The sequence below is a fragment of the Bos indicus genome, chromosome 27, assembly GCF_029378745.1.
Source record: "Bos indicus isolate NIAB-ARS_2022 breed Sahiwal x Tharparkar chromosome 27, NIAB-ARS_B.indTharparkar_mat_pri_1.0, whole genome shotgun sequence".
NCBI classification, from domain to species: Eukaryota; Metazoa; Chordata; class Mammalia; order Artiodactyla; family Bovidae; genus Bos; species Bos indicus.
In genome coordinates this window covers 18,591,052-18,615,488 of record NC_091786.1, presented here as the reverse complement: position 1 = coordinate 18,615,488, position 24,437 = coordinate 18,591,052, and the positions used below count along the sequence as shown (strand labels likewise).

Sequence of the window (24,437 nt, the reverse complement as noted above, 5' to 3'; positions counted from 1 at the left end):
ATTACTGCTTTTCAGGGGTTTTATTTATTTTTTAAAATCTCAGTTTATTTATTTATTTATTTTTTTACTTTACAATATTGTATTGGTTTTGCCATACATTGACATGAATCCGCCATGGGTGTACATGTGTTCCCCATCCTGAACCCCCCTCCCATCTCCCCCCCCATCCCATCCCTCTGGGTCATCCCAGTGCACCAGCCCCGGGCACTCTGTATCATGCATCAAACCTGGATTGGCGATTTGTTTCACATGTGATAATTTACATGTTTCAGTGCCATTCTCCCATATCATCCTGCCTTCGCCCTCTCCCACGGAGTCCAAAAGACTGTTCTATACATCTGTGTCTCTGTTTCTGTCTCACATACAGGGTTATCGTTACCATCTTTCTAAATTCCATATATGCGCGTTAGTATACTTTATTGGTGTTTTGCTTTCTGGCTTACTTTACTCTGTAAAATAGGCTCCAGTTTCATCCACTTCATTAGAACTGATTCAAATGTATTCTTTTTAATGGCTGAATAGTAGTCCATTGTGTATATATACCATAGCTTTCTTACCATTCATCGGCTGATGGACATCTAGGTTGCTTCCATGTCCTGGCTATTATAAACAGTGCTCCGATGAACATTGGGGTACACGTGTCTCTTTCAATTCTTGTTTCCTTGGTGTGTATGCCCAGTAGTGGGATTGCTGGGTCATAAGGCAGTTCTAGTTCCAGTTTTTTAAGGAATCTCCATACTGTTCTCCATAGTGGCTGTACTAGTTTTCATTCCCACCAACAGTGTAAGAGGGTTCCCTTTTCTCCACACCCTCTCCAGCATTTATTGCTTGTAGACTTTTGGATCGCAACCATTCTGACTGGTGTGAAATGGTACCTCATGGTGGTTTTGATTTGCATTTCTCTGATAATGAGTGATGTTGAGCATCTTTTCCTGTGTTTGTTAGCCATCTGTATGTCTTCTTTGGAGAAATGTCTATTTAGTTCTTTGGCCCACTTTTTGATTGGGTCGTTCATTTTTCTGGAATTGAGCTGCAGGAGTTGCTTGTATATTTTTGAGATTAATTCTTTGTCCATTGCTTTATTTGCTATTATTTTCTCCCATTTTGAAGGCCTCTTTTCACCTTGCTTATAGTTTCCTTTGTTGTGCAAAAGATTTTAATTTTAATTAGGTCCCATTTATTTACTTTTGCTTTTATTTCCAATATTCTGGGAGGTGAGTCATAGAGGATCCTGCTGTGATTTATGTCAAAGAGTGTTTGCCTACGTTCTCCTCTAGGAGTTTTATAGTTTCTGATCTTACATTTAGATCTTTAATCCATTTTGAGTTTATTTTTGTTTATGGTGTAGAAAGTGATCTAGTTTCATTCTTTTACAAGTGTTGCCCAGTTTTCCCAGCACCACTTGTTAAAGAGATTGTCTTTTCTCCATTGTATGTTCTTGCCTCCTTTGTCAAAGATAAGGTGTTCATAGGTGCGTGGGTTTATCTCTGGGCTTTCTATTTTGTTCCATTGATCTATATTTCTGTCTTTGTGCCCATACCATACTGTCTTGATGACTGTGGCTTTGTAGTAGAGCCTGAAGTCAGGCAGGTTGATTCCTCCAGTTCCATTCTTCTTTCTCAAGATAACTTTGGCTATTCGAGATTTTTTGTATCTCCATACAAATTGTGAAATTATTTGTTCTAGTTCTTTGAAAAATACCATTGGTAGCTTGATAGGATTGCATTGAATCTATAGACTTCTTTGGGTAGTATATTCATTTTCACTATATTAATTCTTCTGATCCATGAACACAGTGTATTTCTCCATCTATTTGTGTGCTCTTTGATTTCTTTCACCAGTGTTTTATAGTTTTCTATATATAGGTCTTTAGTTTCTTTAGGTAGATATATTCCTCAGTATTTTATTCTTTTCATTGCAATGGTGAATAGAATTATTTCCTTAATTTCTCTTTCTGTTTTCTCATTATTAGTGTATAGGAATGCAAGGGATTTCTGTGTGTTGATTTTATATCCTGAAACTTTACTATATTCATTAATTAGCTCTAGTAATTTTCTAGTGGAGTCTTTAAGGTTATCTATGTAGAGGATCATGTCATCTGCAAACAGTGAGAGTTTTACTTTTTCTTTTCCAATCTGGATTCCTTTTATTTCTTTTTCTGCTCTGATTGCTGTGGCCAAAACTTCGAAAATTTATGTTGAATAGTAGTGGTGAGAGTGGGCACTCTTGTCTTGTTCCTGACTATAGGGAACATGCTTTCAATTTTTCACCATTGAGGATAATGTTTGCTGTGGGTTTGTCATATATAGCTTTTATTATGTTAAGGTATGTTCCTTCTATTCCTGCTTTCAGGAGGGGTTTTTTTTTTTATCATAAATGGATGTTGAATTTTGTCAAAGGCTTTCTCTGCATCTATTGAGATAATCATATGGTTTTTGTTTTTCAATTTGTTAATATGGTGTTTTACATTGATTGATTTGCAGATATTGAAGAATCCTTGCATCCCTGGGATAAAGCCCACTTGGTCATGATGTATGATCTTCTTAATATGTTGGATTCTGTTTGCTAGAATTTTGTTAAGGATTTTTACATCTATGTTCTTCAGTGATATTGGCCTATAGTTTTCTTTTTTGTGGCATGTTTGGGTTTTGATATTAGGGTGATGGTGGCCTCATAGAATGAGTTTGGAAGTTTACCTTCCTCTGCAGTTTTCTGGAAGAGTTTGAGTAGGATAGGTGTTCAGTTCAGTTCAGTCACTCAGTCGTGTCCAACTCTTTGCAACCCCATGAACTGCAGCACGCCAGGCCTCCCTGTCCATCACCAACTCCCGGAGTTCACTCAAACTCATGTCCATTGAGTCGGTGATGCCATCCAGCCGTCTCATCTACTGTCGTCCCCTTCTCCTCCTGCCCCCAATCCCTCCCAGCATCAGAGTCTTTTCCAATGAGTCAACTCTTCACATGAGGTGGCCAAAGTATTGGAGTTTCAGCTTTAGCATCATTCCTTCCAAAGAACACCCAGGACTGATCTCCTTTAGGATGGACTGGTTGGATCTCCTTGCAGTCCAGGGGACTCTCAAGAATCTTCTCCAACACCACAGTTCAAAAGTATCAATTCTTCGGTGCTCAGCTTTCTTCACAGTCCAACTCTGACATCCATACATGACCACAGGAAAAACCATAGCCTTGACTAGATGGACCTTTGTTGGCAAAGTAATGTCTCTGCTTTTGAATATGCTATCTAGGTTGGTCATAATTTTCCTTCCAAGGAGTAAGCGTCTTTTAATTTCATGGCTGCAGTCACCATCTGTAGTGATTCTGGAGCCAAGAAAATAAAGTCTGACACTGTTTCCACTGTTTCCCCATCTATTTCCCGTGAAGTGATGGGACCGGATGCCATGATCTTCGTTTTCTGAATGTTGAGCTTTAAGCCAACTTTTTCACTCTCCTCTTTCACTTTTATCAAGAGGCTCTTTATTTCTTCTTCATTTTCTGCCATATGGGTGGTGTCATCTGCATATCTGAGGTTATTGATATTTCTCCCAGCAATCTCGATTCCAGCTTGAGCTTCCTCCAGGCCAGCATTTCTCATGATGTACTCTGCATGTAAGTTAAATAAGCATGGTGACAATATATAGCCTTGACATACTCCGTATCCTATTTGGAACCAGTCTGTTGTTCCATGTCCAGTTCTAACTGTTGCTTCCTTTGGGTGGTTCATAAAAGTGCTACATCAAATTCTGCTTGCTTCTTGCTTTCTGTTAGTTACTTCTTATTTATTTATGTTGGGAACAATGAACTACTTCACATAAACAAAGTTCCAAATTCGAATACTTTTATTGACATTAGTAGATATTTTTAGAAGGATTTGGTCACTATCAATCCTCCATAATTTTAATAATCATTATATATAAGAATCCAATCACCTTCTTAATTTTCATGTTTAATCATATGAAACTTTCTTTAATGAATTTCATTTAACAATGATTGTATTAAAATTTTGATTTTCCTGACAGTGGTTAAATTATCCATGCCTTGCCTCAGTGCTAAGCATAGAGCAGTGAATAGACTGACATGGCCCTGCAAAATAAGTAACACTGGAGGGGACAGACAAGGAAGATCATCAGGTCAACAAGTTAATATAATAATGTGGGGACTGTAGGCACACAGAGAAGGGAAGAATTTTCAAGAACAGAGGTCAGAGAAGGCCTTTTGGCAGAGGTCACATTTATGCTCAGTCTTGGCCACATGAGAATCCCTTCTCCGGGTGAAGAGAGAAAGAATGAGTAAGAGGGTGCAGTTAGCGATGAAGTGCCCTTGAGGCAAAAAAGAGCACAGACATGAAGAATAGGAAGAAACTCAACATTGTTGAAGGATAGAGCACAGGGAAGGTATTGACAAAGGAGGAGTGAAGAAGTAGGTAGAAGTGAGATGGCAGAGGACTTTGGAAGCTATCTAAGGACCTTTAGTTATAGTTCAACAGTCAGGAGTCAAGGGGGTCTTTCAAGTCTTATACAGAGCAGTGCTGTGTTAAGGAAGGAGACTTTGGCTGCAATATGAGAAATCTATTGCAAGGGTACAGAATGTGTAATAGAAAGGAGATATTTTGGGCATGCTATGGAAGCAAAATAATGGAGGTCCAGATGAATATAGAACCAAGGGCCAGAAGAGTTGAGTAGCAGTTGCAACTGCCAAGATCAGACAAACAGATTCAAAGGATTAGATCTGATAGAGTGCCTGAAGATCTATGGATGGAGGTTCATGATTTGTACAGGAGGTGGTGATCAAAATCATCCCCCCCCAAAATAAATGCAAAAATGCAAACAGGTTGTCTGAGGAAATCTTACAAATGGCTGAGGAAAGAAGAGAAGCAAAAGGCAAAGGAGAAACAGAAAGATATAGTCATCTGAATGCAGAGTTCCAAAGGATAACAAGGAGAGACAAGAAAGCCTTCCTAAGTGATCAGTGCAAAGAAAAAGAGGAAAACAATAGAATGGGAAAGACTAGAGATCTCTTAAAGAAAATTAGAGATACCAATGGAACATTTCATGGAAAGATGGGCACAATAAAGGAAGAAACGGTATGGACCTAACAGAAGCAGAAGATATTTGCAGAGGTGGCAAGTATAAATAGAAGAACTATATGGAAACAATCTTAATTACAGATAATGACAAAGGTGTGATCACCCACCTAGAGCCAGACATCCTGGAGTGTGAAGTCAAGTGGGCCTTAGGAATCATCCCTACGAACAAAGTTAGTGCAGGTGATGGAATTCCAGCTGAATTACTTCAAATCCTAAAAGATGATGCTGTGAAAGTGCTGCTCACTCAACATGCCAGCAAATTTGGAAAACTCAGCAGTGGCCACAGGACTGGAAAAGGTCAGTTTTCATTCCAATCCCAAAGAAAGGCAGTGCCAAAGAATGTTCAAACTACTGCACAATTGCACTCATCTCACATGCTAGCAAAGTAATGCTCAAAATTCTGCAAACCAGTCTTCAACAGTATGTGAACTGAGAACTGCCAGATGTTCAAGATGGATTTAGAAAAGTCAGAGGAACCAGTGATCAAATTGCCAACACCTGTTGGATTGTGGAAAAAGGAACAGAATTCCGGGAAAATATCTACTTCTGCTTCATTGACTATGCTAAAGCCTTTGACTATGTGGATCACAACAAACTATGGAAAACTCTTCTACCTCTTGAGAAATCTGTATGTAGGTCAAGAAGCAACAGTTAGAACTGGACATGAACAACAGACTGGTTCCAAATAGGAAAAGGAGTTCGTCAAGGCTGTATATTGTCACCCTGCTTATTTAACTTATATGCAGAGTACATCATGAGAAACACTGGGCTGGAAGAAGCACAAGCTGGAATCAAGATTGCTGGGAGAAATATCAATAACCTCAGATATGCAGATGACACCACCCTTATGGCAGAAAGTGAAGAAGAACTAAAGGGCCTCTTGATAAAAGTGAAAGAGGAGAGTGAAAAAACTGGCTTAAAGTTCAACACTCAAAAAACTAAGATCATGTCATCCTGTCCCATCACTTCATAGCAAATAGAAGGGCGGAAAAGTGGAAATAGTGGCTGACTTTATTTTCTTGGGCTCCAAAATCACCGTTGATGGTGACTGCAGTGATGAAATTAAAAGGCACTTGCTCCTTGGAAGAAAAGCTATGACAAAACTAGACAACATATTAAAAAGCAGAGACATTACTTTACAGACAAAGTCTATTTAGTCAAAGCTATAGTTTTTCTAGTAGTCATGTATGGATGTGAGAGTTGGACAATAGAGAATACTTAGTGCCGAAGAATTGGTGATTTTGAACTCTGGTGTTGGAGAAGACTCTTGAGAGTCCCTTGGACAGCAAGGATATCAAATCAGTCAATCTTAAAGGAAATAAGTCCTGAATATTCATTGGAAGGACCGATGCTGAAGCTGAAACTCCAGTATTTGGCCACCTGACATGAAGGGCTGACTCATTAGGAAAGACTCTGATGCTGGAAAAGACTGATGGCGGGAGGAGAAGGGGACGGCAGAGGATGAGATGGTTGGATGACATCTCCGACTGGATGCATATGAATTTGAGCAATCTGTGGGAGTTAGCGATGGGCAGGGAAGCCTGGCGTGCTGCAGTCCATGGGCTCGCAAAGTTGGACACGACTCAGTGACTGAACTAAACTGAAGATCACACAACTGACTTGGTATCAGGAGGAGGTGTTGATGATGTTTTCCAGGATTTTCTCTTAGGTGATCAGACTTCTGAGGCAGAACACTGAAATAAAAAAATAAAAAAGAGTTTTGTTGGGGATTGATCTGATGGAAGGGAATGAACAGTTCCGTTGGGGATATGTTGAGTTCAAAGCACTATGAGACCTCCCTACAGGTGAGGATGTATAGAAATTTACTCAATGTACAAACTTAAAACATAGTCAGCTTAAATTGTAAATATTTGTGTGTGTGTGTATATTTAGAGAGATGATGGCTGAGGTGAAAACTAACATTTAATGGGTTGATAGATAATAAATGTCAAAAATTATTGAGAATGATTGATAGAAGATAGAGGAGGAAAAATCACATAAGTGGTATGGTAGAAGAGAGAATTTTCAGAAGAATAGGACAGTGCACAGCATAAAATAGCCCTGAGTAAACAAGGACTGTATGTTGACTGTGTTAAGAAGATTTCCCAGCACAGTCTTTTGTCCTTTGCAAGGTAGCATGTGGTGGATGCTTGGGGTGAGAGCTCAACTGCACTGCAGGAAGGATTTCTTAGTTCAAGATGGAACATGTAGCCAGAGCTTGCAGATAAGTTGGTTTCAGAAATTTGTTCTTGAAAGTGTGAAGAGAGCCAGTGTAATGACTAGAAGAATAGAGTTAGTTTAAAGAGATCATTTATTTTATGTGTTTTTGTTATATTGGGGAAGACCTGAACAAGTTTCTTTTCAGTGATGATATGAAGGGGCCTATAGAGAGAGTATGAAAATATAGTAGCAGCCATAGATGGAATATAAACTGAAATGACTGCACAGGTGGAAGAAGGCAGGATGTAGAGTCAGGAAAGAGAAATTAACTGTGCATAGAAGAAACACCTTCTAGCAAACTATGGCAGGAGGAGGAAAAAGAAGGTATGGATGTAACCAAGGCTTTATATTTCATGATGGAATATCTGAAGGGGTTGCTTTTTGATGATGGGTGTTTTCTCTAAGAAGTAGGAGGCAAAGAACCACAAAACTACTAGATTTGGCAAAATATCATTTTAATATCCACTTCATCTAAAGATAGTGATATTAATTAATATTTGACCAGTTTCCCCTGGAGATCAAATTGAATGTGCATATCCCTATACATTTTTCGCTTGATGTTGGAGGTTACATAGTGATATCAAGGAGAGGATATCAACCTGAGTATTGCAAAGTTTGAAATATATATGTATCATGATACAAATAAATACATATTATTGGAGACATATGTATCTCCAATGATTGTATGTATGTGGGTGTGTATGCAAGTGTTTTATTCTTACAATTGACCTTTGAACAATAGGGTGTTAGGGATGGTAACCCCTCTACAGTTGAAACTCTACATATAACATTATAGTCAGACCTCCAAATAGGGGCTCTGTGTTCAGAGATTCAATCAGCTACTAGCAAATCATGTAATACTGTGTTATTTCTTGAAAAATATCTGCATATAAATGAGCCCCTACAGCTCAAACCCCTGTTGTTCAAGAGTCAACTGTATCTTTATGTACATAGGTGTGCAGGATTGACTGACAATGATTGGATCCAACCTGTGTGTCATTGTTTATGTGTCTAGTGATTGACTGAACTCTTGTCTCACGTCCTCCGTCACAACCATTTTTACCATCACCATCACTAAACAATTCTGTGAGTCGTCTGTCTTTTAATCGTCATATCTATCCTCAAAGGTGATTAATACTAACATCTGCATTTTAATAAGTTGAGGAAACCAAAGTTCAAATAACTGGTCAAAGGTCACACAGTCTGTAAGAGACTGAGCCAGGATTCTGTCCAGATAGTCTTGCCTACAGAGCCCTTCTCCTGGCTGCAAAGCTCTAATGACAGTGAGCAGTGTTGAGTTCAGTCGTCATTGGAATGAGTTACTTGGAGTTACCTTGGAACTTTGGGTTCAGAAAGAACTTTTGCTTTAGAAAGAAGCATCTGGAGAGGAGTGATTCCAGTATGTCCTATATTGATAGATATTCCAGAAAGTAAGAGAGCTAGAATGAAATTGTAGTTATCATTCTTCTACATACATACATATTTTTAAAAGTTTTTGAATACCTAGTGTCATAAGAATAGCTGCTTATGTTTTTTTATCCTATATATTTTAAGAAAATAAAGAAAAAATATTATCTTTTGTTTCAAACTACCTTATTCAAGAGTTCATGCGTGCCTTGAAATTACATTCATTTTATAAATTAGTAAATAATTTTTTCTCATTAACATTTTGTGCAAACATACGTCATCCAGATCCCATTTCAACTTTTGACTTTCATGGTAAATTAATAATTTTATGGACTCCAGTATGGAAGACCATTTCATTAACTATGGATTCTTAAATTCATATTCCGTTTAAATATTTCATAGAGGGGAAACAAAAAGCTGTTCCTATCTGGGTATTATATAGAACATTCAGTTGCTATACCTTTCCAAAGCTGTGTTTTCTTTGGTGTTGAGGAACAACAGAGACATATCCTATCTGGGTATTATATAGAACATTCAGTTGCTATACCTTTCCAAAGCTGTGTTTTCTTTGGTGTTGAGGAACAACAGAGACATATCCTATCTGGGTATTATATAGAACATTCAGTTGCTATACCTTTCCAAAGCTGTGTTTTCTTTGGTGTTGAGGAACAACAGAGACATATCCAACTCTGACACACCTGGGGGAATGTAAACTTTTGCAGTTGGTCCACTTCGATTATAGACTATTTGTTACTGTAAAGTTTGATTCAAGATGAGAAACAGGACCTAATTTTGGCCTCATAAAGACATGCCACCTTTTTGATCTATGTGCTTAGCCAGCAAACAAAAACAGAAGAGGTACATTCATCTAGCAGATAGGCTTTCACAGTATCTCCGCAAGCCAACGGGATCTGTGCCCCTGCAGAACGAGCGAGTCTGTATGTCTATCGGCTCTGATAACCTTGAGAAATTATCCTTACATTTTCTACGTACCGTGCTAACTTTGGCATTCTCTGTCTGATAAGTGTAAATACAAAAAAATGCTTTGAGATTTTTACCATAGTCATTGAAACTGATATTTTAATCTAAATAGTAACTTAACATCAGTGGGACATTCCAGAGTTACTCTCTCATGGAGTTTTAATTTTCCTCTTTTTGGAGAAATGACCTTGCAGTACTGCGTTAAAGAGCAAGTAGCTGACTCAATGTTTACATCAGGGTTGTTCAATGCATTTCAGTATAATAATGATAAATGAGAGAATGCATTTTTGCATATCATAAGTATCTTCTGAAAGTTATGAAAAATCACGTATCAACCTAGACACTGATTATGTCCATTGTCTGTTTTATGTAATATTGAATTTATTTTCACGGAAATGCCTCAGGTGAATACAACTCTTTCCAGCTCAAGGTTTATATTTTGGGAAATAATTCACAGAGTTCAATGAGTCTAAGTTTGATAAATTTATTGTCACAGAAGCACCAAACGTCTTTTTCTGATACTTGCTCACAGATAGAGACTCAATGGGCCAGGTAATGAGAAGCAGAAATTTAGTGCAGGTGATTGTCCTGGTTTCCACGTATTTGTATTCACCTCCCAGTGCTCATGTTTACTTGCATGATGCATTGCTGTTTGCTGAGAGCTGCCATATCCATTTCTCTTTGGTACAAAGCTGTGGCTGTAATTTCTGAATGACTCTGAAGCTCCCTGCTCGAGAATGCATGCACTATCACTCCTGCTAGAACTGCACATCTTTGGACATTGTTATTGCCTCTAGATAAAATGATGGCGAGAGGAGAAGTGGTCAGGAGTAAGAGTTGAGGAAATATGTTTCACTTAACAAAGATCTCATCTGGAGCCTGGTGGAAATCAGTGCTTACTTTTAGAGAAAAATTCTTCTCCCGGTAGAACTTTTTGACTTATTGAAGATAAAGGTGTATTTTTTCATTCCTGGCTTTTTCTCAGGGAAAGCAGCACCATCATTCCTCACAGTGATGTGGGGCAAGACTAGTGGGAGCTCTGCTCTCCCACAGTGAAGCCACCATGTAGAACCTGGGTAGGTTCAATATGGCAATCTATTTGCGTCTTGTCTTTGTTGAGAACACATCAAGGGTTTCTCTTTGTCTGAAAAAGTGAAAAGTGAAAGTGTTAGTCACATAGCTCTGTCCAACTCTTTGCAACCCCATGGACTGTATCTCACCAGGCTCCTGTGTTCATGGGATTCTCCAGGCAAGAAGACTGGAGTGGGTAGCCATTCCTTTCTCCAGGGCATCTTCTCTACCCAAGGATTGAACCCGGGTCTCCTGCATTGCAGGCAGATTCTTTAGCATTTGAGCCACCAGAGAAAAATAAGTAACATGTATGCTTCTTTGCATGGCCTGTCAGGCTCTAAATATTTCCACCCTGACCTTCTTCCCAACATCATCTTTCCCATTCTTCTATTGCACACTTTGCCCAGACAGACAGTTTATATTTTTGTGGTTCTATGCTATCTCGGGGCTTTCAGTTGCTTCTTCTATGTTCAAAATTGTCCTAGATACTTAGAAAACTGGTTCATTTCCATTGCTTGTATTTTATTTCAAATGCTGGTTCCTTAAAGAGATCTTTACTCACGAAAATAACACCCCCTGAACCACCTTTTTAGTCATTCCATATCTCTTTATCCTATTCTATTTTCTTCATAGCATTTATATATGTAAATTCTACATAACACTATGTATCATGATCTGTGGGTGTTTGTCTAGTCTCTCTCTTCCTAAAGCTCCAGAATGTAAGCTCCATTAAGTAGGGGTTATGACATACACATTGCTTTATCCCCATTGTCTAAAACATGATCTGTCACTGGAGTAGGTACCCTGAAATTTTTCTTAAAAAATTAAAAAACCCACTTATTCCTTGTAAATGATTTCCTTGAGGAGAAAAAAAGGAGAGCATTTAAATGACTCAAGCTAACTTTTGAAAATTAGGACTGTTAAAGACTCATTTATCTTCTGAAACCTTTTTAGAGTTCCTTTTAGATGTTAGTTTGTTGGCATCCGTGAATTTAAAAAAAAAAACAACACACACTTTCTGTATTGCTTTTAATAATGTGATGTGTTTCTGTGGGAAAACTGGTTTGGATCTTAGTTGCAAGTATTGACTGATAACCACCTGCAGTGAATGGCTAGTTTGGCTTCCGTTCAAGGAGCAGACAATAAAAGGAATCAAATTAATGTTGGGAATTCTGCTCATGGAGTAAAGGGGTTAGATGGCGAGTTGCCCTTAGAGCTCTCTGTGCCAAGACAGATGGTGGGAGAGGGAAACAGGCCGTGGGACACTGAGTGGAGAAAGCTGTCTCACAGAGGCTCCAAGCACCGTGCAGTTCTGCCCGCCTGGCGGATTTGTTCGTGTGTCTCCGGTGACTGTTGCCTTCCCGTGGGTCTGCACACATTGTATACCTTCTGTGCTCCTCTAAGAGTGCTGATTGGTAGAGCTATTTAGAAACTAGCTAGAAACCAAGTCATCATTTCTTAGTTAAGGCAGCATTTTAAAATGCAAGGGACTCCCAATTCGTCCACTGCCTCCTTCCCTACCCGTGTCCACATGTTCGTTCACTACATTGGCCTCTCACTTTTGGCGTATAATACACTCAGTTCAGTTCAGTCGCTCAGTCGTGTCTGACTCTTTGCGAACCCATGAATTGTAGCACGCCAGGCCTCCCTGTCCATCACCAACTTCTGGAGTTTACTCAAACTCACGTCCATCGAGTCAGTGATGCCATCCAGCCATCTCATCCTCTGTCGTCCCCTTCTCCTCCTACCCCCAATCCCTCCCAGCATCAGAGTCTTTTCCAATGAATCAACTCTTCGCATGAGGTGGCCAAAGTATTGGAGTTTCAACCTCAGAATCAGTCCTTCCAATGAACACCCAGGACTGATCTCCTTTAGGATGGACTGGTTGGATCTCCTTGCAGTCCAAGGGGCTCTCAAGAGTCTTCTCCAACATCACAGTTCAAAAGCATCAATTCTTCGGTGCTCAGCTTTCTTCACAGTCCAACTCTCACATCCATACATGACTACTGGAAAAACCATAGCCTTGACTAGACGGATATTTGTAGGCAATATAATGTCTCTGCTTTTCAATATGCTATCTAGATTGATCATAACTTTCCTTCCAAGGAGTAAGCGTCTTTTAATTTCATGGCTGCAATCACCATCTGCAGTGATTTTGGAGCCCCCCAAAATAAAGTCTGACACTGTTTCCACTGTTTCCCCATCTATTTGCCATGAAGTGACGGGATCAGATATCATGATCTTAGTTTTCTGAATGTTGAGCGTTAAGCCAACTTTTTCACTCTCTTCTTTCACTTTCATCAAAAGGGTTTTTCTTCACTTTCTGCCATTAAGGGTGGTGTCATTTGCATATCTGAAGTTATTGATATTTCTCCCAGCAATCTTGATTCCAGCTTGTGCTTCCTCCAGCCTAGCGTTTCTCATGATGTACTCTGCATAGAAGTTAAATAAGCAGGATGACGATATACAGCCTTGACGTACTGCTTTTCCTATGTGGAACCAATATGTTGTTCCATGTCCAGTTCTAACTGTTGCTTCCTGACCTGCATACAGATTTCTCAAGAGGCAGGTTAGGTGATCTAGTATTCCTATCTCTTTCAGAATTTTCTACAGTTCATTGTGATCCACACATTCAAAGGCTTTGGCATAGTCAATAAAGCAGAAGTAGATGGTTTTCTGGAACTCTCTTGCTTTTTCCATGATCCAGCGGATGTTGGCAATTTTATCTCTGGTTCCTCTGCCTTTTCTAAAACCAGCTTGACCATATGGAAGTTCACGATGTTATGGATGTTATCTGACATATGTTATGGATGTTACCTGGAATGTGATGTTATCTGACATCTTCTCATGATACAATCCTGAATACTTCTGCTTCAGTTATCATTTATGTAGTATTCTATCTATTTTAGCATCATTTTGCTCCTAGATTTTTGGATTTCACAATTTAGTAAAATTTGAAAACACAGATTGGGATACCAACAATGGTTATCTGATTTTTAATTTTTAAAGTTAGAATATGAAAATTTAAATTAAATTCTTATCACCTAATGTCACAGTCATTTATTTGATCTATCTTTATTTTTTAAATTTACTATAAACTGGAGCACCGTTGACCTTCCTGGGAAGACAAAACCCTCTTTGTTCTATTTTACATTCATAATTTTTTTTTCGCTAGTTGTCTCTTGTTTATTCTTTTTCCAGCAAACAATGTCTCATTTTCATCTTTACATGGGAATGTTTTTCTATCCTGCCAGTTTACAGACTTCTGCTACATTTGTGCCTCTCATAATTACAATTAAAGAGCTTTCAGAAATAAACAATCTTTTTTTAATATAAATTTATTTATTTTAATTGGAGGCTAATTGTATTGGTTTTGCCATACATTGACATGAAGAAATAATTCATCACTAAGTGAGGAAATCTTACTTCTTCTTAGTATGCAAAGCAGCTAACATTGACATAAAATAGGTAGCAAGTCTGATGGAATACAATATTCCAGAAATATTTATTTTGTGAGGTTATAGGATAACTGTCTCTATATTCAAAATACATATACAGAGGAATAGGAATGAAAGTTTCAGTCATTCCAGTCTTCTTCAGTCCATGTTTAAAAAGACAAGTGTATGAGGATCCTGTGCAATTGTTACATATACAGACTAGCAAATTCAGCTAGCCAGATTTTGAGTAACTTCAAACTTTTTCCAGTTGCACTGAGAAAACCTACATGCTGGGAAAACATTGGTACTTTACCTTCATTTATTCTTTACTACTACTACTACTACTACTACGTCGCTTCAGTCGTGTCCGACTCTGTGCGACCCTATAGATGGCAGCCCACCAGGCTGCCCCGTCCCTGGGATTCTCCAGGCAAGAACACTGGAGTGGGTTGTCATTTCCTTCTCAAATGCTTGAAAGTGAAAAGTGAAAGTGAAGTCGCTCAGTCGTGTCCGAGTCTTAGCGACCCCATGGACTGCAGCCTACCAGGCTGTGCCGTCCATGGGATTTTCCAGGCAAGAGTACTGGAGTGGGTTGCCATTGCCTTCTCCGATTTATTCTTTAATGGTGAAGAAATCCAGAATAGCTTTTAACATTTTTCCATAAGTATTTTATTTACCAAACTAATAATATGAACTCGAGTTACCTGTTTTCCATCTTTACAGTTCATTATTGTCTCTTAACAGAATTGTATACAATGATACTATCAAGATATTTACATTTACTTGTGCTTAGTCACTCAGTAGTGTCCGACTCTTTGTGACCCAATGGACTGCAGCCCACCAGTCTCCTCTGTCCATGGAGATACATTTGCTTAAGCCTATTAAAAGAGCCTTAGACCCTTTGTTCAGTTTGATTCATGTAGGAACATTGACTTAAGTATTCTAAAATATATTTTCTGTGAACCCTGCTCCTCCAAATATGGTACTGTATGCCGGATGAAATGGTAAATAAAGTAGTTAAGATAATTAAGATAATTACATGGATATCACTCAAGCTCGTATTTTAGAGAGGGAGGTATGCAATAAACAAGAAAGCATGCAGAAAGAAATAAATAGAAGAGTGACTTCTTGTGAGCTCTTTGAAGCTTTTTGTTGTTTAGTTGCTCTTTTGTAACCCCATGGACTGTAGCCCACCAACTTCCTCTGTCCATGTGATTTCCCAGGGAAGAATACTCGAGTGGGTTGCCATTTCCTTCTCCAGGACATCTTCCTGGACCAGGGATCGAACCCACGTCTTCTGCATCTGCAGGCAGATTCCCTTCCACTGAGTCACCTGGGAACACCTCTTTGAAGCTTCAGTTCAGTTCAGTTCATTCGCTCAGTCATGTCTGACTCTTTGTGACCCCATGAATCGCAGCACACCAGGCCTCCCTATCCATCACCAACTCCCAGAGTTCACTCAAACTCATGTCCATCGAGTCGGTGATGCCATCCAGCCATCTCATCCTCTGTCATCCCCTTTTTCTCCTGCCCCCAATCTCTCCCAGCATCAGAGTCTTTTCCAATGAGTCAACTCTTCACATGAGGTGGCCAAAGTACTGCAGTTTCAGCTTTAGCATCATTCCTTCCAAAGAACACCCAGGGCTGATCTCCTTTAGGATGGACTGGTTGGATCTTCTTGCAGTCCAAGGGACTCTCAGGAGTCTTCTCCAACACCACAGCTCAAAAATGTCAATTCTTCGGCACTCAGCTTTCTTCACAGTCCAACTCTCACATCCATATATGACCACTGGAAAAACCATAGCCTTGATTAGACAGACCTTTGCTGGCAAAGTAATGTGTCTGCTTTTCAATATGCTATCTAGGTTGGTCATAACTTCTCTTCCAAGGAGTAAGCGTCTTTTAATTTCATGGCTGCAATCACCATCTGCAGCTTAGGAAGTCCTAATTTCTGTTGAGTGATCAAGGACAGCATCTTTGTGATACTGACATGTAAGCTGAGGTCTAGTAAATCAGAAAAAGTCAAACCTGCTGCCCTCAGGCAGAGGGAACAAGAGGTGAGGAGGTGCTGGGTGAGAGAAAGGGATGGAAAATGATGGAAGGCCAGCATGACCTGAGATGCTGAGTGCGGAGGAGGACAGAAATGAGGCTGGGGTGGGCAGTGGGAGGTGGGGTGGCTCGTTGAGCAGGCCTCTTAGGCCAGGAGACAGTTTCCACTGAAGAGTTTGCACATTTCACTGACTTTATGACTGCGTAAACAGCTTCCAGAGAATTACGTTTATTAAATAGCTTTATGTTCATATACAGGAAATGAATGTGTGACAGAGACTATTGAAGAAGTAAGAAGAGTGTTTTCATGCAATAGCAAGGCCAGTTCAATGTATTCTGTCCCCACAAATTACAAATAAGCTTTCAACAAGGGCTATTTTATGTGTGGCTTAGTTTATAAGAGCCCACAGACCACAGCTGAAACTGTTTAATGATCAAGTACAACCTGGTCGTTTGCATCATGGTTATGAATCCCTTCATGGATTATTTAAAGAGTTCACACTGGTTTGTTTAACCACAAAAATGAAAATTATTCTAGATTCTCAGAACTACAATTTCTTAAGGATGTTATTTAAATAAAAAGAATCATAATGAACAGTATTTGAATGCAACAATTTCTATGAGGGTAAGACAGGTTTCCTTCTTTCTCCCTTCCTTCCTTCACCACCTTTTAGTACAGTATACTTACTGGAGATTTATACTCAATGAAAAAACTTCAATATATGACTAAGATATACTCAAGTAGAAATCAGTGAAATAGTTCTAGAAGAAAAAAATTTCTCTCTTTATTTAAAATACAATATCATCAAAACATAATACATATAGAATGAGAACCTCTCTATGGTTTTTCCTGTGGTCATGTATGGATGTGAGGGTTGGACTGTGAAGAAGGCGGAGCACCGAAGAATTGATGCTTTTGAGCTGTGGTGTTGGAGAAGACTCTTGAGAGTCCCCTGGACTGCAAGGAGATCCAACCAGTCCATTCTGAAGGAGATCAGCCCTGGGATTTCTTTGGAAGGAATGGTGGTAAAGCTGAAACTCCAGTACTTTGGCCACCTCATGCGAAGAGTTGACTCATTGGAAAAGACTGTGATGCGGGGAGGGATTGGGAGCAAGAGGAGAAGGGGACGCCAGAGGATGAGATGGCTGGATGGCATCACTGACTCGATGGACGTGAGTCTGAGTGAACTCCAGGAGTTTGTGATGGACAGGGAGGCCTGGCGTGCTGTGATTCATGGGGTCGCAAACAGTCGGACACGACTGAGCGACAGATCTGATCTGATCTGATCTGAGAGCCTCTCTGCTCTGTTTCTCTGGTTTCCCTCTACCGGAACCACACTTGAACCTATAGTAGGATACACACATTGCCATGACTCCACTGTCCTGGGGCAGTTTTGCAAGTGTGCACATAATCCTGGTTTACATTCTGCACTCTCAAAGAATAGCTGAGACTGGATTTAACCAAATGGTGTTTATGTCCTACTAACAAGAGGAGAGAGAGGTGTGTGTTTGATACAAGGTGTGTTTATTGTTTTTTGTCAAGAATCTGACTCAAAGTCCTATCGCTGCAGATCACCAGACAGTGAACACTTTCATAGATTTCCTTTTGGAATTTTAAATTGTAGATTTGGGATGTTATTAGAAACTCCTTCTCACTCTCAAAACTAGACACAGCTTTCAAATAATTTTTTTCTTCACTGTATTTGTTAAAACAGGAGTTTGAAAATGCTCCCGTATTCTTTTCCCCACTTTTTTTTTTCTTTCATTACTTAATTTGAGAACATACCCTTCATTCAGAATATTTTCACATCTACAAGTGCAACATAACTAAACAAGAGATTAGCTCTTCTATTTAGAATCCCCAGTGTTCATGTGTAATTTTCACAGGTAAGCACTGTGCCATAAAGAGGGGCATTAGCATTTTAATTTAACAAGGTAAAGACTGTAGAGATAGTTTGTACTTCAGATCACTAACAAATCGCAAAGGATGGCTTGCTGATGAACTAAAATGGCAGCAAGAAGAGACCCACGAATAGGGAAAAGGGACATTGGGTTTCACTGGGATAGTCTTTAGAAAGTGAGGAAATGCAGAAAAGCTGGGGTGTCTGGGTTCTTATGCTATTAGGGTTCGTTCTCTCTCTCTCTCTCCACTCCCACTCCCTTCCTCCCTCCCTCTTGTTCTTGTCATCAATACAACTCTCACACAATCTCTGTAATGTGAGTTTCTCTCCAAATGTTACATTCCCCTTCAGGTAATGTTCCAGTTCCCTGTTTACAAAGTTCAATGTCATCTCTTAATACAGCAATTTAGGAAATCTATATTTGCTGTCTTCATTTCTTAAATACTTAAATGCCCACTCACTTTATCATAAGTTATTTCTTTACATAAACTATTCTCTGCTGAGTTGTGTTTTGCTAGCCAACTCCTAAAGGAGTTGTACTGTATTTTCTCTTATTTTTACAATTATCTATCAATATAATCATAACACTTTATCATACTGTATTATGCTTTTCTAATTCTTGGTAATCTCTTTCTATTGAGTTAGTGCCTGAAGGGCAGAGAACATATTTAATGTGCTTACTGATGTATTCATAATGTCTACTACAGTACCTGGCATATAGAAAAATAAATATTGGTTTAGTTAGAATCTTAACAAATTAGTTGTAGAAACTTCAGAAGGTACTCTTGCCTGGAAAGTCCCATGGACAGAGGAGCCTGGTGGGCTGTAGTCCATGGGGTTGCAGTCCATGCTCAGTCGGACACGACTGAGCAACTTCGCTTTGACTTTTCACTTTCATGCATTGGAGAAGGAAATGGCAACCCAGTCCAGTATTCTTGCCTGGAGAAGCCCAGGGGTGGGGAAGCCTGGTGGGCTGCCGTCTCTGGGATCGCACAGAGTCGGACACGACTGAAGCGACACAGCAGCAGCAGCAGCATCAGAAGGTAAAAATTATGCAAAAGAAAATGAAATTTTAAAAGTTTATATTTCCATCACTCAGAAGACTTTAGTTAAAAATTATATGTTTAACTCCATATTTTCTATGTGTGTGCTGACTGATTTGGTTCACTGTGTTGAGTCCAAATTTTTCTTATCTTAAAATCACCATTGTTTCTTTAGATGTTTTTTTTTTTTTTTCTTTCCCCAAAGTGAAATTTTCTGCATATCTTTTTTACCTTTACATATATTTGTTCCTTTTTGTATTTCATACATGCTCACACACATACCCTATAGCATACACACAAATTTAAGAATTCGATTTTGTTTTAGACATTTTGCATTGATTAATGTTTTCTCTCTTAATTTTCTGTCCAGTTCCCAAACCATGAGGAAGACAGTTCTTCTCTATCTTTCTGTCCTGTTAAGCCACCCAGCTCTTGCTTCTAGTGTAGATACTGACATAGCAGCTTGGATGCCATTGAGGGTTTTGATGTTTTGTGCTAACTTTTAAATGTCTGGGTGTTGTGGAAGAGTAGGTTTCTAGGATTTGGAGTATCTGGAATTTTGGGACTTTATTTTCGCTTCCTTTCTCTGTAATTTAAGAAAAAAGTAATATACAGGTCTTCTATGTACATACACAGTATTTCCCTTTTGCATCTTTTGTCTTACAGAGAAGCAACCTAATGACCATTTTGGCCAACCCAGTATTTCTTTTACTCAGACTGAGCTGCCAGTTGCCTTAATAGTGCCAGGATTTTGTTTGATGTGTCTTTTTTAAACATGACATTTATGTTTCTGTTTGTTGATATTGTTGTCATTTCTTTCCCCAAGACTGTAGTCCTGCATAATTACATTTCCCACATACACATACTGATTACTTGCTTTCGCCAGAGGTGGGGTTACCGATTTTTTTCCCCCTTTTTCTTTCCTGGATATGAAAGTGAAGTGAAGTCGCTCAGTTGTGTCCGACTCTGCGACCCCATGGACTGTAGCCTACCAAGCTTCTCTGTTCATGGCATTTTCCAGGCAAGAATACTGGAGTGGGTTGCCATTTCCTTCTCCAGGAGATCTTCCCCACCCAGGGGTCGAACCCAGGTCTCCAGCATTGCAGGCAGATGCTTTACTTGACCTCTATGAAGAAAACGCCTAAGTGAAGTTTTATAGCTTCAGGTACCATGACAACACACGAGAATATCCTAAATTTATCTCCCAATTTACTCCACTGTACAATTCTCCAGAAGCAGGCTGTTTAGAATTTTCTATCACTGGGGAAAAAAAAAAAATCTTCAATTTTGATGAACTTTGGGATCCTTTAGTTGTCATGCCAATGGTATATCCCTTCCTCTTTTTCAATTTTTCTTTGATTATTTGAACAGTATTTTATCCTTAAATATTAAGGATATTGACACTTTTGCAAGTAATTGCAAATATTTTTAGATGTTTATTACAATTAGGATATTTTTGATTTAGATAATTTAAAGTTTCATGTAATCAGATCTAATATTTATGTAGTAATACTTGCTTCTGTATTTATAAGCTAGATTGATTTGTGACTTTGTTGTATTTCTAAGGTTTTAGTACCAGCGTTGTGCTAGCTTCATAGAGTCAACTAGGTAAAATTCTACCTTTTAGCAAGCCTTGTAATAATTTTTTTGAAAGAAAATTATTTCTAAAGTGTTCAGAAGAATGTAAATGCACTTATAGGGCAATAAAATTTTCATCTCAACACAGATCTCTTTTTAATTAATGAACCCCCTCCCCATTTTGAAGTTTCAAAAGCTTGCTTTTATATTTTTATAACAGATGTTGCTTATATTTCCATTACAAAGATATTTCTAAGGAGCATTTCTCAAAGTCTCTCTGAAAATACCAATTCCATAAGAGATTCTCAGAAAGTAGTCATCAGTTCTAGATACACAATGAATACCAGCATATTCTAGGTACCAGAAGATCCTGAAATACAGAAATCATTTTAACATTTAAATCAGAATTTCAAATATATATTTATGACAAGCCCTTGTCTCTTACCTTTTAGTAGCTTCAGAATAAATTCTGAGACCCAGACTTTTGGAAATGTTAGTCAACCAGATGACTCTTATTCAGGCCTTATGCTGGTATTTATTTTTGTGTGATTATTTTCCCTTAAACATGGAAAGGTCTGTAGATACCAATTGTTTGCTGACTGAGACAGTGGAGAATCTCCTTGTTTCCCAGTATCTATGCCTGATTAGTTTCAGCATGCTTTCGTCAGATATTCAGCGGGCAGTTTGAAGATTTGTATGGTTTCTGTGGTACTTTCTGTTGTCTAGCAGCTGTTTTTCTAAAATGAATCTTCTGAACTGAGGAGGAAGCTCCAGTTTCTGCTACTTCTTATACTTGTTTTTTATCAATTTATTTTATATACTTTTCAGTGATTTTAAGTCTCCCCTTTTATAAACTCTAAGTTGCAAATTGCAACACCAAGATATGTGTGTATATATCTATCTATCTATCTATCTCTATATATCTTGTTCTGTTTCTCTGGAAAAACCCAGATTAATACAACAATTACTAGGAGGCTTTGGTTTATTTTGTGTTACTTAACCCTGCTTTTCTCTGCTTCTTCACTTCCTGTTTCGTGCCTTACATTGCAATGATCTGATGTTTGTTAATGCATTTTCTTTACTGTAATAAATTTTGTGCTTTCTATTTATCTTCTTTTTATTATTGTTCTTACGTATATTTTAACAGTGACTTTGGTTATTTTTGGCTGTGCTGGGTCTTCGTTGCTGTGGAGTGTGGGGGCTGCTGTCTAGCTGTGGTGTGTTGGCTTCTCACTGCTGTGGTCTCCCTTGCAGAGCATGGGCTTTGGGGAGCTCAGGCTTCAGTAGCTGTGGCACATGGTCTCAGGAGTTGTGGCTCCCTGGCTGTAGAGCACAGATTCAATAATTGTGATGCACGGGCTTAGTTGTTCCATGACATGGGGGATCTTCCCAGATGAGAGATCAAAGCTCTGTCTCCTGCGTTGGCAGGCAAATTCTTTACCACTGAGCCATCAGAGAAGCTCTGTGATCTTATATTTTTAAAATGCAAACTAACCATTAAATTGTCTTAATAATGTGAGTATCGACTATGGCTTTCCCACCTACTTAAGAAGATTCATAGTGCTATGATTATTTTCTACTATCTCTCTTACTGTAGTCAAGTATTTTACTTTGGCCTTGAGTTTATCTCACCAATTTATTTTTCTAAATATTTTTAATACTCAAAGCTGACTTAGGTTAATCAACTTGCTTTTTCCTATTTTTCAAATTTCTTTCTCTATTTTACCCCATCCATTTCATTCCAGGTCTCTTAATTATTTTTAACACAAATCTATAGATGATAAGAGCTTCCACGGTGGATCAGTGGTAAAGAATCCACCTGTAATGCAGGAGACGTAAGAGACCCAGGGTTCGATCCCTGGATCAGAAATATCCCCTGAAGGAGGAGATGGCAACCCTCTCCAGGGTTCTTGCCTGGAGAATCCCATGGACAGAGGAGCCTGGCGGGCCACAGTCCATAGGGTTGGAAAAGGTTGGATAAGACTAAGTGACTGAGTGCACACACACACATAATAAAGATTTTACTTTTGAGTGTCTGAAAATAACTTTGCACTATTTTTGAAAGTGAGTTTTTTGAATTAGACTCTGGCTCTTTTACTCATGCATGATCTTGGAATATATTATTTCATTGAATCATGTATATATCCCAAATAACATATTTAATTATACAGTATCAAAAATCATATTTGTTAATATCATCACCAATGTCATCAGAATAGTCTTTAACTACTCTGAAGCCATAAAGCTCATTGTAGAGGGAATGCATTTTCTACAATTCTGATTTTTCAATTGAAAGTTTAAATTTTATCATTGACCACAAGTATATCCACTGTTTCCTTTGATGTGACGGCTTCACTGTGTTCATTTCTGGAAAAAAAAAATGTTTCCCAAATACTCAAGTCTGAATCAACATAGTTTTTTGTCAGTCATGAAACTTGGTGATAAAAGTATTTGGTTCTGCTCACTGCTCAAATAATGGGCCAAATGCTTTTCCTCAAGACAGCTAGCTTACTTTACTGTGTTGAAGTGCTTTGTGCATATTTCTCATTTCATCACACTGAATATTTTTTTAAATGTGCTTAGAAGTCAAGATTTGATAAATAGAAATCACTGCTTCATCAAGGCATGGCATAAAAAGTTATTCATTCCTCTGAGGGTATGATTGTGAAGAAGGCAGTGACTGCTGGTAATAAACATGTTTGACCTCATGGACCCCCTGAGTCTTCAAGACCTCCTTTGGTCTTCTCATGGACCACACTTTTCATGATAAATGCTTAGAAAAAGGCAAAGAAATAATATTTTTATTTAACTTAAAATTTTTAATTTTTTGCTATAGATCGCTTTTTTCTTCAGTTCAGTTCAGTTGCTCAGTCACGTCCGACTCTTTGTGACCCCATGAATTGCAGCACGCCAGGCCTCCCGGAGTTCACTCAGACTCACGTCCATCGAGTCAGTGATGCCATCCAGCCATCTCATCCTCTGTGGTCCCCTTCTCCTCCTGCCCCCAATCCCTCCCAGCATCAGAGTCTTTTCCAATGAGTCAACTCTTCACATGAGGTGGCCAAAGTACTGGAGTTTCAGCTTTAGCATCATTCCTTCCAAAGAACACCCAGGTCTGATCTCCTTCAGAATGGACTAGTTGTATCTCCTTGCAGTCCAAGGGACTCTCAAGAGTCTTCTCCAACACCACAGTTCAAAAGCATCAATTCTTCAGTGCTCAGCCTTCTTCACAGTCCAACTCTCACATCCATACGTGACCACAGGAAAAACCATAGCCTTGACTAGACGGACCTTAGCTGGCAAAGTAATGTCTCTGCTTTTGAATATGCTATCTAGGTTGGTCATAACTTTTCTTCCAAGGAGTAAGCGTCTTTTAATTTCATGGCTGCAATCACCATCTGCAGTGATTTTGGAACCCCCCAAAAATAAAGTCTGACACTGTTTCCCCATTTATTTCCCATGAAGTGATGGGACCAGATGCCATGATCTTTGTTTTCTGAATGTTGAGCTTTAGGCCAACTTTTTCACTCTCCACATTCACTTTCATCTGCATATCTGAGGTTATTGATATTTCTCCCAGCAATCTTGATTCCACTGCTTCTTCCAGTCCAGCGTTTCTCATGATGTACTCTGCATATAAGTTAAATAACCAGGGTGACAATATACAG

At 38.9% G+C, this 24,437-nt stretch overlaps 1 long non-coding RNA gene across 1 annotated transcript in view; it reads left to right on the top strand.

The window, feature by feature from the left end:
* The window catches only part of LOC139180234 (uncharacterized), a 338,096-nt gene that overhangs the window by 37,090 nt on the left and 276,569 nt on the right, over positions 1-24,437 (top strand). The gene's annotated exons all lie outside the window — the stretch shown is intronic.